Source organism: Macaca mulatta, chromosome 16 (genome assembly GCF_049350105.2).
Source record: "Macaca mulatta isolate MMU2019108-1 chromosome 16, T2T-MMU8v2.0, whole genome shotgun sequence".
Taxonomy (NCBI): Eukaryota; Metazoa; Chordata; class Mammalia; order Primates; family Cercopithecidae; genus Macaca; species Macaca mulatta.
The window spans coordinates 10,943,996-10,959,583 of NC_133421.1; the positions used below are offsets into that span (position 1 = coordinate 10,943,996).

The 15,588-nt window shown below is 42.8% G+C and overlaps 1 protein-coding gene across 11 annotated transcripts in view; it reads right to left on the reverse strand.

Annotated features, from left to right (window-relative positions):
- The window catches only part of STX8 (syntaxin 8), a 380,941-nt gene that overhangs the window by 231,581 nt on the left and 133,772 nt on the right, over positions 1 to 15,588 (reverse strand).

Here is a 15,588-nt window from a genome sequence, read left to right on the forward strand (position 1 = left end):
GCCTGGGCGACAGAGCAAGACTCTGTCGTAAAAAAAATAAAAATAAACAAAAAAATAAGATAATCTGAAATTCTCATTTCACCACTAATTACCTCTGAATTTCTGTGATTTTTATAACTCCTTTCAGCTTCCCAAAGTTCACATTTCCTATTTCCTCAGGTGGAAGTAAGAGAGTTGCTATGTGGAGGCTTCTGGGTATTCGCCAATTTGCAAAGAGAATGAATTCCAAAAGTGTATTCGTGGCTTAGTTGTTTAGAACTCAAGAATGCCTAAATACATGTTCCCATAGAAATAACGTTGTATATGTGGCAGACCCGTGTTCCCAGGCGGCCCATGAGATCTATCACACCATGTCACAGGGGTAGCAGTCTTGATCCAGCCACACCTGATCACTATGCACAACAGTCTGAACCCGAGTCTGCTGTGTGATGCCAGGAATACGCCTCCCCAGTGTGGCAGGCGGTCGCCTGGACATCCTGAGACCTGTCTGCTGAAGGAGCAGGACAAAAATCCATGTCGGTATGTCTGCTCTAATGTGATATATATGCTCCTGAAAAATCTCACCTCCTAAAAAATTGCACTTGAAAAATAACGGGGCGGAAAATGCTGTTGGGGTAGACCTACTCAATCCCCCTGTAACTCTGTAACCAGAGCACTAACCAAAAGAATAATTAATACCGAGGGAGATGCTTGGACAGCCTAGGCAAGCAGCTTGGCCGTGGCTGCGGCTGCCTCGAGGGATATTAAACACACAAATAACGACAGAGTGGCAACTGCTGGCTTATAGACACAGTGGAGTTCTGAGCCAGGAGCTCTGTTAAGGTGGACACAGAGGGAAGAGGCCTGCCGGGAGCCCAGAGTCCTAGGAGGCTGGGGGGTGCCTGGCCTGGAGAGACAGCCCTGGGTGCAGGCGGTCGTTTTTAATTTTCTTAAAATAGAGTTGAAAAGCGCATCTGCTGCCTGTGAGGTTCTTTCCTTTCTTGTTGAAGGCTGTAACTCTGCTCCAGCAATTCCTGCTCCTCTGGCCAAAGAAAAACTGCTTCTGGATCAATCTAACCTCCAGGATATACTGACATCATTCCTGTGCTTTTCAGTTGAGCTGACTCGTGCTATGGACCCAAGCGCTGTAGCACATAAAACTGCACTCCTAGGACCAGTGGCTGCTGACTCCTCAGAGTTCTCACCTGGCTAGAGAAGGCCCTTTCCGAAGTCTCCCATTTCTAAAAACTCTGAATCAGAGAAGAAGGGGCAACCATCCTGGGAGAGGTAAATTCTCTTGACATTCATGCCAATTCAGGCAATTGTTTTGTATTCTACTTAGTCACCAGAAATGAATTTTTTTTTTTTTTTTTTTTTTTTTTTCAGATGGAGTCTTGCTCTGTCGCCCAGGCTGGAGTACAGTGGCGCGATCTAGGCTCACTGCAAGCTCCACCTCCCGGGTTCATGCCATTCTCCTGCCTCAGCCTCCTGAGTAGCTGGGACTACAGGAGCCAGCCACCACACCCGGCTAGTTTTGTGTATTTTTAGGAGAGACAGGGTTTCACCGTGTTAGCCAGGATGGTCTCGATCTCCTGACCTCATCATCCGCACTCCCCGGCTTCCCAAAGTGCTGGGATTACAGGGGTGAGCCACTGTGCCCAGTCCAGAAATGATTCGAATCACTCTTGAGGTGTGTTCACCCTGAGTGGATCAGTCTGATTTCTAGACAAGGCCTGTCTGACAGAAATGTAATGTGAACCATGTCTGTAATTCTGAAAAAGTAAAAAGGAACAATGGCATATTTTATTTAACCCAATATATCCAGATATTATCATTTCAATATGTAATCAATATAGAAATTATTGGCAAGATATTTTGAATCCTTTTTTCTGGCACCATATCTTCCAAGTTCAGTGTTACCTTGTACTTACAGTACATCTTAATTCAGACTAGCCACATTATAAGTGCTTAATAGCTACAAGTGGCCTGTGGCTACTATAGTAGACAGCACAGGTCTATTCAGAGGCTCTGTTGATAGCAAAGTGTCATATTTCTAGAGACACATAATTCAAAGAATATGCAATCAGTGAGGCACAAAACATGTTTTTCAAGTTCATAGCCCCATATTTCATGAAAGGGTACCTTTGACTTGGTCAGTTTCAGTGCAAACATATTAATCCTTAATTACCCAGAACATTCAGTAAACCAGAACATCCCAGTCCCTTACTATACTCAGTGGGGTTTTTAAAACAGCTTTATTGAGACATAATTCACATGCCACAAATTTACCCATTTAAATTGTATAATTACATAGTTTTTGCAAAGTTATACTATTAATTTTTTAAGTTGTTTCAAGATATATATATATAATGTATATACCTAAAATGGTAAAATGGCACATTTTGTTTTATATATAATATATATTTTATTTATATATAATAAATTATATATAAATAAAATTATATTTTATTATATATAAATAAAAAATAAATATTTTATTTATATATTATATAATATATAAAGATTATATATTTATATATAATTTTTATATTATAAAATATATAATATATATTTATATTTATATACATAAGTTTATATTATATAACATATATAAATATTTATACATAGTATATATTATATATTATAAATATATAAATAAAATATATTTTTATTTGCATATAAATTATATTTATATATGCCAATAAAATATATATTATATATTTAAAAATTGATATTTTATCATTTTAAAGTGTATAATTCTGTGGCATTAATTACACTAAGAGTGTGGTACAACCATCACCACTTATCAATTTCCAAAACTTTAAAATTATCTCAAACAGCAACTCTAATCATTATGTAATAATTCTCCATTTCCCCCTGCCCCTAGCCTCTGGTAACCTCTAATCTACTTTCTCTATGAATTTGCCTATCCTAGATATTCCATATAAGTGAAATCATACAATATTTGTCTTTTTGTGTCTGGCTTATTTCACTTAATGTCTTCAAGGTTCATATATGTAATCGCACATATCAAAACTTCATTCTTTTTATGGCTGAATAATAGACCATTGTAAGTACATACTACAACTTGTTTACACATTCATCTGTTGATGGACACTTGGGCTCAGTATTTTTGGCTTGTTTTTAATAAATCATGAGTTGCTGAGCATCTCATTGGGTAGCAGTGTTTGTTTTTGTTTTTGTTTTAAGTACAGCCGGGGTTTCACCATGTTGGCCAGGATGGTCTCGATTTCTTAACCTTGTGATCCACCTGCCTCAGCCTCCCAAGTGCTGGGATTACAGGTGTGAACCAGAGCGGGCAGCCAAGGGTAGCAGGGTTTTGTTTTTTTGTTTTTTTTTTTTGAGACAGAGTCTCGCTCTGTGGCCCAGGCTGGAATACAGTGGCACGATCTCGGCTCACTGCAAGCTCCACCTCGCAGGTTCATGCCATTCTCCTGCCTCAGCCTCCCGAGTAGCTGGGACTACAGGGGCCCGCCACCACGCCCAGCTAATTTTTTGTATGTTTAGTAGAGACGAGGTTTCACCGTGTTAGCCAGGATGGTCTCCATCTCCTGACCTTGTGTTCCACCCGCCTTGGCCTCCCAAAGTGCTGGGATTACAGGCGTGAGCCACTGCGCCCGGCCCCAGGTAGCAGGTTTTAAGGAAGAGATAAGACAGTCATGACACTGGTACTGTGGCTGAGTTCTAGAAGGTAGTCCTCTTCCCAGTTTTACTAAGAAAAGTAATAAGATGAGGATGATTTAAGAATAGTAGGTTAGCCACAACATAGTGCCAAACGTTCTGGCATTAACATTGTGGTGTTAAGACCACGAGTGCTGTACTGTCTCCAAATACAGGTCAAGGCTATGTTTGCAGAGCTTTCCCAGAAACCTCCCTTCCTTTTCCTTTCTGAAATCAGAGTGTTCCTAGGACAACATTTTGGTTCACAAAACATTTTGTAATGCTCTGACTATCTCAGCAGACCGGATACCCCTCTCAATTCAATCTCCTTATTTTCTAATAAAATCAAACATTTCAAAAATGGCATTAACGTAATGGATGAAAGACTTACAACTTCACCATCATTTTAAGTTAAAAAGAAGAAGTTGAAGTTGAAGAAATAAATTCTAATTCTAATGCTTGTTCTTGAAAGTTTGCTTCAGGCAGGAAAACAACTGCTTTTCAGATTCTCTTTTTCACCTGGCCTTTTTTTTTTTTAAAGTTCTTAAGGAAAAATAAAAAAGTTCCAATTGATTTTATAAGTTTTGTTATGGTAAAACAAGATGTGAAGCAAACATTTCAGAATACCAAACAGAGTTAATTAATTCCAGTATAACCTCCTCACATACGGCCAGGGTTTGCAAGCAGATGTGCTGGCTAAATATCTCAGGTCAATCTGAGCACATTATTGAAAGTAACCTCCCATTCCTCAGAAAAGTCTGGCACGCAGCTTACAAACTAGAGCAAACAACTTAGACACATGGAAAAGTGGAATTTAACATCTCCCGATTTCCACTCTCCATTCTTTCCAAACCTTGCATCTAAATCGGAAGAAAAACAAATACCCTCCTAGTCACACACACGCCACACTAAAGTATTAGCCACTAAAATAAAAGATGAGGAAGCAATTTTAAATGCAGTTACCACAAATGTGTTTTGGGAACTTTCACCTTGTCTCTCATAAACTAGAAAAGCGTACTTCATGTTCCTTTTGATTTCAAATGACCAATGTATTTCAACTATTAACATTTCATTTCCAACACGTGTCTGTTTCAGGGCTAGCAGCTGGACTATTTATTTTGCTAGCTGGTGATAGAATTAAATACAGAGTCTTTGAAAACATTTACAAGCTTTCCCTCTAACCTTCTGTGTACTTTCCAAATTAGGCTACTTTGATTTTTATTAGCTAAAGGTTTACGTACTGGAATACTAACACTGTTACCTTCAGAGTAAATTGTTTATAGCTCAGGTGCAGTTTAAAACATTTTCGTTCATGGAATACTCTTGAGATTGAGGAGAAGAAAGTTGAACTGGTTCACTCTGGATCAACAAGTTTCCTCCGTGAGTCAAACAATATTAAGGCCACACAGATACGGATGCAGTCAGGGAAACCAGTTGTGAAAATAGTTCTAGTCCTCTACAAAACCACAGGCTTCCTTTGTGAGCTCCCACGTGCTTTATAATCTCAAAATCACTACCCTCATAATGCACTCCTAAGAGTTAGTCTCTGACACTTGCGTTTTGATGTGGAAGACAAGGCATACGCTTGAACCCCAGGCCAGTGTGGGTTCAAATCACGACTCCTTCACTTATGAGCTAGACGGTCTTAACCGAATAACCCAAGTCTTCAGTTTCAAAAGCAGCAAAACGGAAATAGTAATTTCCACTTTATAGCTTTGTCGTGAGCACTGGCACTGCACAGATGCTCAATTAGTGGTTTGGGATGAAATCAAAGATCCTTCATCACTATAAGCCTTTCTCAATCTCTTCGGCCCACAATATCACTCATGAAAAGCATTCATTCATTCTTTCCCTCAGTCAAAAGCTACCTATTGGTCCTGCTGAAGATAAAAAGTTCCTCCTCCGTAGATTGTGCAGACGGTTTCATGGGCAGACACCCATCTCCAAACTCCTCATGTTGTATGTATTAAATCTATACCGCTTTTTGTATGTGGGGGAAAAAAGAATGGGAAAAAATTTAGCCCCTTCTCTTAAGGGACACACAAAGTCCTTCAGGGGGTCACAGATATTAAAACGGGGGAAGGGAGGGTGGGAATCCAAAATAGTGAAAACTTTAGCTGCTCCACAGAGGACTGTGAGGACCCAGAGAAAGGGGCCACCTCTTCCTAGGAAAGTGAGGAAGAGTTTAATGGGGAAGAGAATATTTGAACTATGGCTGTGTGTGTCTTTTAGGTAAGAAAGATGCTCTTCTTGAGCATCGTAAGCAAGGAGAACAGCAGGGAAGCAGGGAAGCAGTGGTGAGATGGATTGCTGTAGTCAGCCTGGCTACAGAAGAGATGATGCTGCCTGGGGGTAAAACGGGCTTTAGTATGTCAGGATTTTTTTTTTTTTTTTTTTTTTTTTTTTTGAGACAGAGTCTCACTCTATCGCCCAAGCTGGAGTGCAGTGGCACAATCTCAGCTCACTGCAACCTCCGCCTCCTGGGTTCAAGTGATTCTCCTGCCTCCGCCCCCCGAGTAGCTGGGATTACAGGCACGTGCTACCATGCCAGGCTAATTTTTTGTATTTTTAGTAGAGACCGGGTTTCACCGTATTAGCCAGGATGGTCTCGATCTCCTAACCTCGTGATCTGCCCGTCTCGGCCTCCCAAAGTGCTGGGATTACAGGCATGAGCCACTGCGCCCAGCCAGTATGTCAGGATCTTAAAGTTGCTATTTCATCCTCAATGTGACAAGAAGCCACTAGAGGATTTTAGCATGAAAATAACACAATTAGATTTGTTTTTAAGACAAATTGCATTAGCAGAGGGGAAGACAGAGTGGAGCACTAAAAGACTTGTGGCAGGAAACCCAGCTAGGTACAGTCATATTTCCAAGGCACAGAAGACAGGGTCTGGGATTAAAGCAGATTAAGGCAGCAGAGGTGGGAAGAAAAACATGAGAGTTTCAGAGGTGAAATCAACTGAATTCAGTGTCAGGCTGCAGATGTCTAACTGATACAGGGAAGGCGGGCTTAGCCTGGGAGGGTTCTTCACTTCACTCAGGAAAGAATTCAAGGGTGAGCCAGAGGTGAGCAGCAGTGTGCAGCAGAGGTACTGTTCCTCGCAGAGCAGAGCTAACCCACAGGTAGTGTGTCCAGAGGAGCAGCGTATTGGCTGTTGGCTAGCTGTATTTATACCTACTTTTAGTTGCATGCAAATTAAGAGGCAGGTTATTTAGATCTTTTAGAAAAGGGGTGGGGCGTTTCTAGATGCATATAAGATAACTTTCAGGCCATTCCCATGCATGTTTCCACAGCATTTGTAAACTGCCATGGCACTGGTGGGAGTGCCTCTATGTTAATAAGCAGTGAGGGCAACTGGAGGTCACTTTCATCACCATTTGCTGGTTTCAGCTGGCTTCTTCACTGCACCACCCCACCCCCTGTTTTGACCACATCTTTCTCCAATCAGTGGGTTGTGACTGGTGCTCAGAAAACTGGTGCTGATCTCCTACCTCATAACCTTGAAAATAAGTTGGAGGGTGATGCTAATAACCAAGATAAAGAACATAATGAATGGAAGAGGTTTGTGGGGAAAGATATTGAGCTGGGTTTTAGATGTGTTGCATTTAAAGGACCATTCCAGGTGAAGATGCTGAGTGAAGTTGGAACTATGGATCTAGGAATGTAGAAAAGTACAGATTGAAATGTTATCAACATCTAAACAAGGTTGGAGCATAGGAGCAGATTAGGATGTGCATTAGCCATTAGAAACAGGAGAGGACCCCAATAAGAGCATGCAGAGTGAGAGAGACCCAAAGACAGGGTCCTGAAGAGACCAGGATTCAAGTGATGTTCACCCATATATGTCAGTTTCTGCTTAACGACATGCATGCTGCCTTTCATCATTAGTTACCTGGATTGTGAAAACATGCCTTGTTTCCCCAGATAAATTAAAAACATAAGGCTTTATACCCACTGCTTAAAGAACACCTAGAACCATAATAGGTAAATAGAAGACCTATGTGGAATTGAAATAGAGGAAACTTACATGGAGTAGAAGAAAACTAGGGTTGGATTAAAGAGGGCCTTCAGTAATAGCCTAAGACATTTTTTTTTTTTTTTTTTTTTTTGGAGACAGAGTCTCGCTCTATCACCCAGGCTGGAGCACAGTGGCGCGATCTCGGCTCACTGCAAGCTCCGCCTCCCGAGTTCACACCATTCTCCTGCCCCAGCCTCCCGAGTAGCTGGGACTACAGGCGCCCGCCACCACACCCGGCTAATTTTTTGTAGTTTTAGTAGAGATGGGGTTTCACCATGTTAGCCAGGATGGTCTCCATCTCCTGACCTCATGATCCACCCACCTCGGCCTCCCAGAGTGCTGGGATTACAGGCGTGAGCCACCATGCCCAACTTAGCCTAAGGAATTTTAACTTCATCCTTTAGATAATAAGAAAACAACCAGAGTTTTTTGAGCATCAAATCATGCCACAAGAAGCAGTATTTTCAAAGGTTTAAGTATATGAGGTAACATATATGTTAACTATCTCCATTTATTCATTCTACAATGTATACATATTTCAAAACAATATATTGTACCTAATAATATACAATTTTTGTCAATTTATAAAAATTTTAAAAACAATTAAAAAAGAGAGAGTGGTATATGCGGGGGATGAAAGAAAAACAGACTCTGTAGGGAAGGAACCCATTAGGGGTTGACTGTGGGAATCAAGCCACTGGTTCTCAGGCAAGCAAGAGCCAAAAGGGATATAATCCATCCAGCTAAGTGAATGAAACAACATACATTGGTCCTGAAATGCTTTTCTTAAAATGTACCCCACCTTGGCCAGGCATGGTGGCTCACGCCTGTAATCCCAGCACTTTGGGAGGCTGAGGCAGGTGGATCACGAGGTCAGGAGATTGAGACCATTCTGGCTAACATGGTAAAACCCCGTCTCTACTAAAAATACAAAAAAAAAAAAAAAAAAAGAGCCAGGAGTGGTGGTGGACGCCTGTAGTCCCAACTACTCAGGAGACTGAGGCAGGAGAATGGCGTGAACCTGGGAGGAGGAGCTTGCGGTGAGCTGAGATTGCGCCACTGCACTCCAGCCTGGGAAACAGAGCAATTCCGTCTCAAAAAAAAAAAAAAATGTACCCCACTTTTGACTTGCCAAAAGAGAGACAACCAAGGACTGCATAAAAGGCAAGTCGGAAGTGGGCACGTAGAATGGGGAAAGTACACTAAGGTCTCTGGGCATGTAAAGCGATTCTGATTTTTAAAAATATCAATACACAAAAATACTGGTGAAGGTAAGATCGCCAACATGCTTTGGACAGAACAGAGACACTTTGACCTACTCAGGTTTTAGTCATCAGGATAACAATTACGACCACGGTCAACGTAACGTGGTGGATGATGAAGAGCTGCCTGAAACATCTGAAAGAGCTGAAAGATGTTTGGCCTGTATCAATGTGGCCCAGCTCCGGGATGTGGGGATCTAGGCGGATTTACAAAAGAAAAAGCAGCATTGTTTGTCTGCTGCCTCCCACCATCTGTTCTTGCCCCAGGTTAGTGGAATGAAACACACTCTCTGGGCAAGATATTGACTCACATTTTTCAAACGCTGACTCCTGGTTTGGATACAGAGCTGAGGTCAGAATTTCTTAGGTCCTTTTCCGGCCAAACTGATTTTAGGACAGGCAAGCAATCACAGAATACTCTTCTGTGCAATAAATACGAAAATACTTAACCTCCTTGGGGTATTAGGAAGCATAAATCATGCCTTTAAAGGCCTGTGACAAGCTGAAATGAAAAGCGTTCAAAGTAGAGAAATACAATGAAACCACAACTAGAAGCACTAGCTGAATTTTGAGCAGACAGTTGTACTATTAATTTAATGAGTTTTATGGTCTTAAAAGTATTCATCAATAGCAAATATCAGGTTGCTTAAATATTCCATTACTCACTCATCTGTCTAAATGCGCCACGGTCTCCAACATTGATCGGCTTGCTCAAAATGGCTAGTTTCTTTCTCTCTCTTCTTTCCCCCACCGAAAGTACTGCTTAAAGGAGCTATTAACAAGAGGATTCACTCGTCAGGCCTAAAATGACTTGCAGCTGGAAGATCCAACTACAAATACACATCCATTCATAAGGCTGATACAACAGCTTTCAGGGAGGGGATGTGCATGAAATGAACATAAGTGAAGAGTAACAAGGGCAGGGATTATCTTTTAACTGGCTCCTCAGGGAGAAAATGAAATTGCAGATGTCTGACAACTGTAGCTTTTTCAGTAAGCACAAATTAAATTATAAACCCACAGCTACACATTTACTCTTTATGAGTTGATTTAATGTTAGGCCTCAATAGTGTCTTATTCCTGGTACAAAGGTAAACCAGCAGTTGTGCCATTTAAGAGAGATTAATTCAATTAATACTGTCCCTGCTAGGCTAGGCCTCACATATCTCTAAGCAATTCAGTGTCTGGCTTGCTAATTCATACTCTCGCTTTGGCTTTTCATTGTCAGTCAAAAAAATTAAGCTGGAGATCTCACCAGGCCGGCCGCTTTCCCAGTCTCTTAGACGCCTCTGTTTGTGGCCATTGCCGTGATTCTATGATGAATTTAAATCATTAGAAAGTTCTTCCTAAGGTAAAAATCAGAGCTGGCACCAACTGGTCCTTATTCTGGCCTTTGAAATAAGGTATAAAAAGCCCATTTCTGGCTGGGCACAGTAGCTCATGCCTGTAATCCCAGTACTTTGGGAGGCTGAGGTGGGCAGATCACGAGGTCAGGAGTTCGAGACCAGCTTGGCTAACATGGTGAAACCCCCATCTCTAAAAATATAAAAAATTAGCCAGGCATGGTGGCACACACCTGTAGTCCCAGCTACTCAAGAGGCTGAGGCAGAAGAATCGCTTGAACCCAGGAGGAGGAGGTTGCAATGAGCCGAGATTGTGCCACTGTACTCTAGCCTAAGACTCCATCTCAAAAAAAAAAGCCCATTTCTACTTTAAAAAACTTGATCATCTCTCCTCTACAACACACTACCCCCGTCTCCCTTCCCCACCTCCTAAATATCTTATAAATGCAAGTGTGCACCACGGACCAGCAACTCTCGCATCGTCTGAGAGCTGGTCAGAAATGCTGACTCTCAGGTCCCACCTGGGCCCTCCTGAACCAGTATGTCTTTTAACAAGATCCCCAGGTAATTCACTGGCACATCAAGGTTTGGGAAACACAGCTTTAGACCAGTGGTTGGTAAACATTTTCTACAATGGGCCAGGTGGTAAATATTTTCAGTTTTGTGGGTCATACGTCCCTTTTGAAACTACTCAAAACTGCTGTTATGGTACAAAAGTAACCATAGGTAACACATAGTCAAACAGCCAGGCACGGTGGCTCATGCCTGTAATCCCAGCACTTTGGGAGGCCGAGGCGGGTAGATCACGAGGTCAGGAGATTGTGACCATCCTAGCTAACACCGTCTCTACTAAAAATACAAAAAATTTGCCGGGCACGGTGGCGGGCGCCTGGAGTCCCAGCTACTCGGGAGGTTGAGGCAGGAGAATGGCATGAACCTGGGAGGCGGACCTTGCAGTGAGCCGAGATGGCGCCACTGCACTCCGGCCTGGGCGACAGAGCGAGACTCCATCTCAAAAACACAAACAAACAAACAACAACAACAACAACAAAAACACAGTCAAACAAACATGGCTTTTTTTTACAAAAAGTTTTATGGACACTAAGGTTTGGATTTCATATAATTTTCATGTGTCACAAAATAGTTTTTGATTTTTTTTCCAACCATTTAAAAATATAAATGCCATTCTTAGCTGATGACCTGTACAAAAATGGGATAAACCATAGCTTGCTGATCCTAGGTCTGTACTCTGGTCCTTCACATGATATCATTTGCTGGTTTCGCCTGGGCCTGTTCCCAATTCTAGATAAGGTATTCTAGTTCATCAATGCGGCAGGCATAACTGAATCAAATAAAACAGATGAATTTTCAACAGTACCGAGCAGAGCAAGACCATTATTTCTCATGATCTGAACATAGCATTTGTTTTGGTGAAGACCAAGGTCTAACGACATACTTATTTGAATGTAGCAGCATACAACGTGGCTGGACATTTGTAAACAATTAAAAAATTGTTATCAGTCTGCAAAATTTACTTATATCTTCAATAGTCATATCTTCTCTACACTATAATAACTGTTATGATCACTACTGTACTTTCTGCCAAATTTTGCTTTTTTTTTTTTTTTTTTGCAGTGGTGCGATCTTAGCTCACGGCAACCTCTACTTCCCAGGTTCAAGTGATTTTCCTGCCTCAGCCTCCCGAGTAGCTGGGACTACAGGCGCCTGCCTAGTTCTTTGTATTTCTTTTAGTAGAGACGGGGTTTCACCGTGTTAGCCAGGATAGTCTCGATCTCCTGACCTCGTGATCCGCCCGTCTCGGCCTCCCAAAGTGCTGGGATTACAGGCTTGAGCCACCGCGCCCGGCAACTTTTGCAATTTCTATTCAGGAAAGCACCATCAATACTCCTTCCCGGTGGGGTGAGGAGGAAGTCTGGAGCTGGAACACACTCCCACATATTACCATTTTTTCCTTTTCAATTCTCACCCCAAAAGTACCCCCAGCTTATAGGGAAAATAAAGAGACACATGGCAAAGGGCATTCTGTAATTAAGTTCCCCTTCACATGGATTTTTCAAATCTTGGTCAGGATGGATAGGGGAAATCTGCAGCCTAAATATAGTGGTGGCATAAAGTAGGTCATTTCCAGAACCATGGAAAATACCACTGGGAACAGGGCAAAAGGAAGGGAAGTCATAAAGAAGAGTTGGGAATTATTTCTATAATCTAATGGTTTCCAATCTGGGTACTCCCTTACAGCCTATTTGGGAAACACGGAATCGGATGATTTGAAAGATATTTCCTAACTCTAAAATTTGGAGATTTGTCATTGGTACCATTACACACCTAGTTATATGTGCTCAAAGGCCGGGAGTCATCTCTGATTCATCCCTTCCCCTTGAATTTCCCTTCAGATCCATCCCCCAAACCTGCTGATTCCTCCTTTATAATCCCTCTCAAATTCTCATTGTCACCATCTTAGTTAACGATTCACCCCCAATTCACTGCAGTCATCTCCACTGGTCAATGACATCCATGATATTTCACATTATTGCCCAATACAATCATAGTGAATCACTGAATTTTTTTTATTTTTTATTTTTTTTTTAGACGGAGTCTCACTCCGTCACCCAGTGTAGAGTGCAACGGTGCGATCTCGGCTCACTGCAACCTCCGCCTCTTGGGTTCAAGTGATTCTCCTGCACCAGCCTCCTGAGTAAGCTGGGATGGCAGGCATGAAACACCATGCCTGGCTAATTTTTGTATTTTTAGAAGAGACAGGGTTTTGCCACGTTGGCCAGGCTGGTCTCGAACTCCTGACCTCAGGGGATCCACCCGCCTTAGCCTCCCAAAGAGCTGGGATTACAGGCGTGAGCCACCATGCCCGGCCTGATTTTTTTTAAAAGCACAGTTACAGTCATTTTAAACAGTCTTCAGTAATTTCCCGACACTTCAAATGCTGGCTCCATATCCTATAAGCATTTCAGTTTCCCCGAAGCTAAAGCTATCACCCACTCCTCTTTCACTTCACCATGGCTGGACTCCTCTCCATCTCCAGCTCCCGGGGTTGATTCCACTCCTGTGCCTCACCCTTTCTCACATGCTTCCCTCATCACCTCCAAACTGGAGTTCACATTTCAAACTCAGGCCAAACGAGAGGGATGAAAATGTACTCAAATAATCAGTAACCCTGAGTATGAAGGGGGCAAATGCTAAGATGAGTACAACAGAGTGCAAAAAGATTAAAATGAGACAGGACCTTTAGAAATTTAGTCAAATACGGCCAGGCACGGTGGCTCACAGCTGTAATCCCAGCTCTTTGGGAGGCCGAGGCGCGCAGATCACGAGGTCGGGAGATCGAGACCATCCTGGCCAACACGGTGAAACCCTGTCTCTACTAAAAATACAAAAATTAGTCAGGCGTGGTGGTGGGCACCTGTAGTCCCAGCTACTTGGGAGGCTGAGGCTGGAGAATCGCTTGAACCCGGGAGGCGGAGGTGGCAATGAGCCGAGATCGCACCACTGCACTCCAACCTGGCGACAGAGCGAGACTCCGTCTAAAAAAAAAAAAAAAAGAAATTGAGTCAAATATCTTTGACTTTGTTAATCACTCTCTCCTGGTCGTCCTCATTCCTTTCTGACTGCTACTTCACACCACCCTTCCTGTAAATAATGGTGCTCCCCAGAGCACTGCCCTAAGACCCTGAGCTCTTCTCCATCTATACTCAGCACTATGGCTTTGATTACCATCCACAGGCTGACTCTCAGATCTAAATTTCCAGTTTATAGCTCTCCCCTGAGCTCCAGATTGAAAAGCAGCATACTATTTCGGACATACCTAAGCTGAGGGCACCCCAGGCATCTTCGAACTCAGCGTCTTCTCACTTTACATGTCACACACGGTCTTATTCCTGTGTGCCCTCTGGCAGTTAAGGCCATTGTCATCTATACAGCTGCCTGAGGCAGAACCCAATCAATCACTGGTCCGATTACTTTTTTGTTGTTGTTGAGACGGTGTCTCGCGCTGTTGCCCAGGCTGGAGTGCAGCGGCCAGATCTCAGCTCACTGCAAGCTCCTCCTCCCGGGTTTATGCCATTCTCCTGCCTCAGCCTCCCGAGTAGCTGGGACTACAGACGCCCGCCACCTCTTTTAAAACCTACTCTCAATCTATCCACTTCTCTCCCTATCTTCTCACCCTAACCACTCCAGTCTAGGCCAACATCATATTATGACTGAACTACTTCAAGCCACCTCCTGACTGGTTTCCCTACCTACCATCCCAACCCCCTCCTATCCATCATCCACATTACTCCAAAGCCATATTTTCTTTCTTTTTTTGTTTTGTTTTGTTTTGGTTTTTAAGACAGAGTCTCGCTCTGTTGCCCAGGCTGGAGTCCAGTGTCACAATCTCGGTGATCTCAGCTCACTGCAACCTCCACCTCCTGGGTTCAAGTGATTCTCCTGCCTCAGCCTCTTGAGTAGCTGAGATTATAAGCATGTGCCACCATGTCTGGCTAATTTTTTGTATTTTTTGTAGAGACGGGGTTTCACCACGCTGGCCAGGCTGGTCTCAAATGCCTGACCTCAGGTGATCTGCCCAAGTCGACCTCCCAAAGTGCTGGGATTACAGGCATAAGCCACTGTGCCCAGCCTGTATTTTCTTTACTGAAACTTAAGCGGTCATCTTGGAGCAAAAGAGGTGAATAGTGGAGGTCCCAAGTTACAGCAGTGAGGGGCAAGCATTGTCTCCAGGTGGTAGAGACGAGTAGCAGTGGTACAGCATATTAGCAGCCGGACTCCTAAGAGCGTGTGAGATATCCTCTTGGGACTCACTAAAACATTTAGAGAGGGGAGTCAGTGAGGTATGGATGATAATGTTAATATGGCCTCATAGGCGTCAGTGTTATGCATTTATAGTCCAAAGCTGATGAAATGTGGAGACATTCTGGTTATAGATTGAACAAGATAATCTCATAGATAAAAGGGCTACAGGGTGCTATGGAGGGCTGCTCTGATGTTTGGAAGATACTAGTCATCATGGCAGTTAACATCAGAGAAGACAATCATGCCCTTCTGTAACGCGTCCTCCTTGCGGGTTACCTTCAAACACAGGCTTGGGAATGTGGAGGATCATATATTCAAAAGGGCAGCCACCACTATTCTTATGAGTTGCTAATCTTCACGATTGGAGCTGAATGATTACATCAACTACTGAAAGCAGCTATAGGGCCCTTCAACTCTTTTCTCTTTCCCAGAACAGAACTAGAGAGAGTCACTCATTCATCAAGCATCTACAATGTAC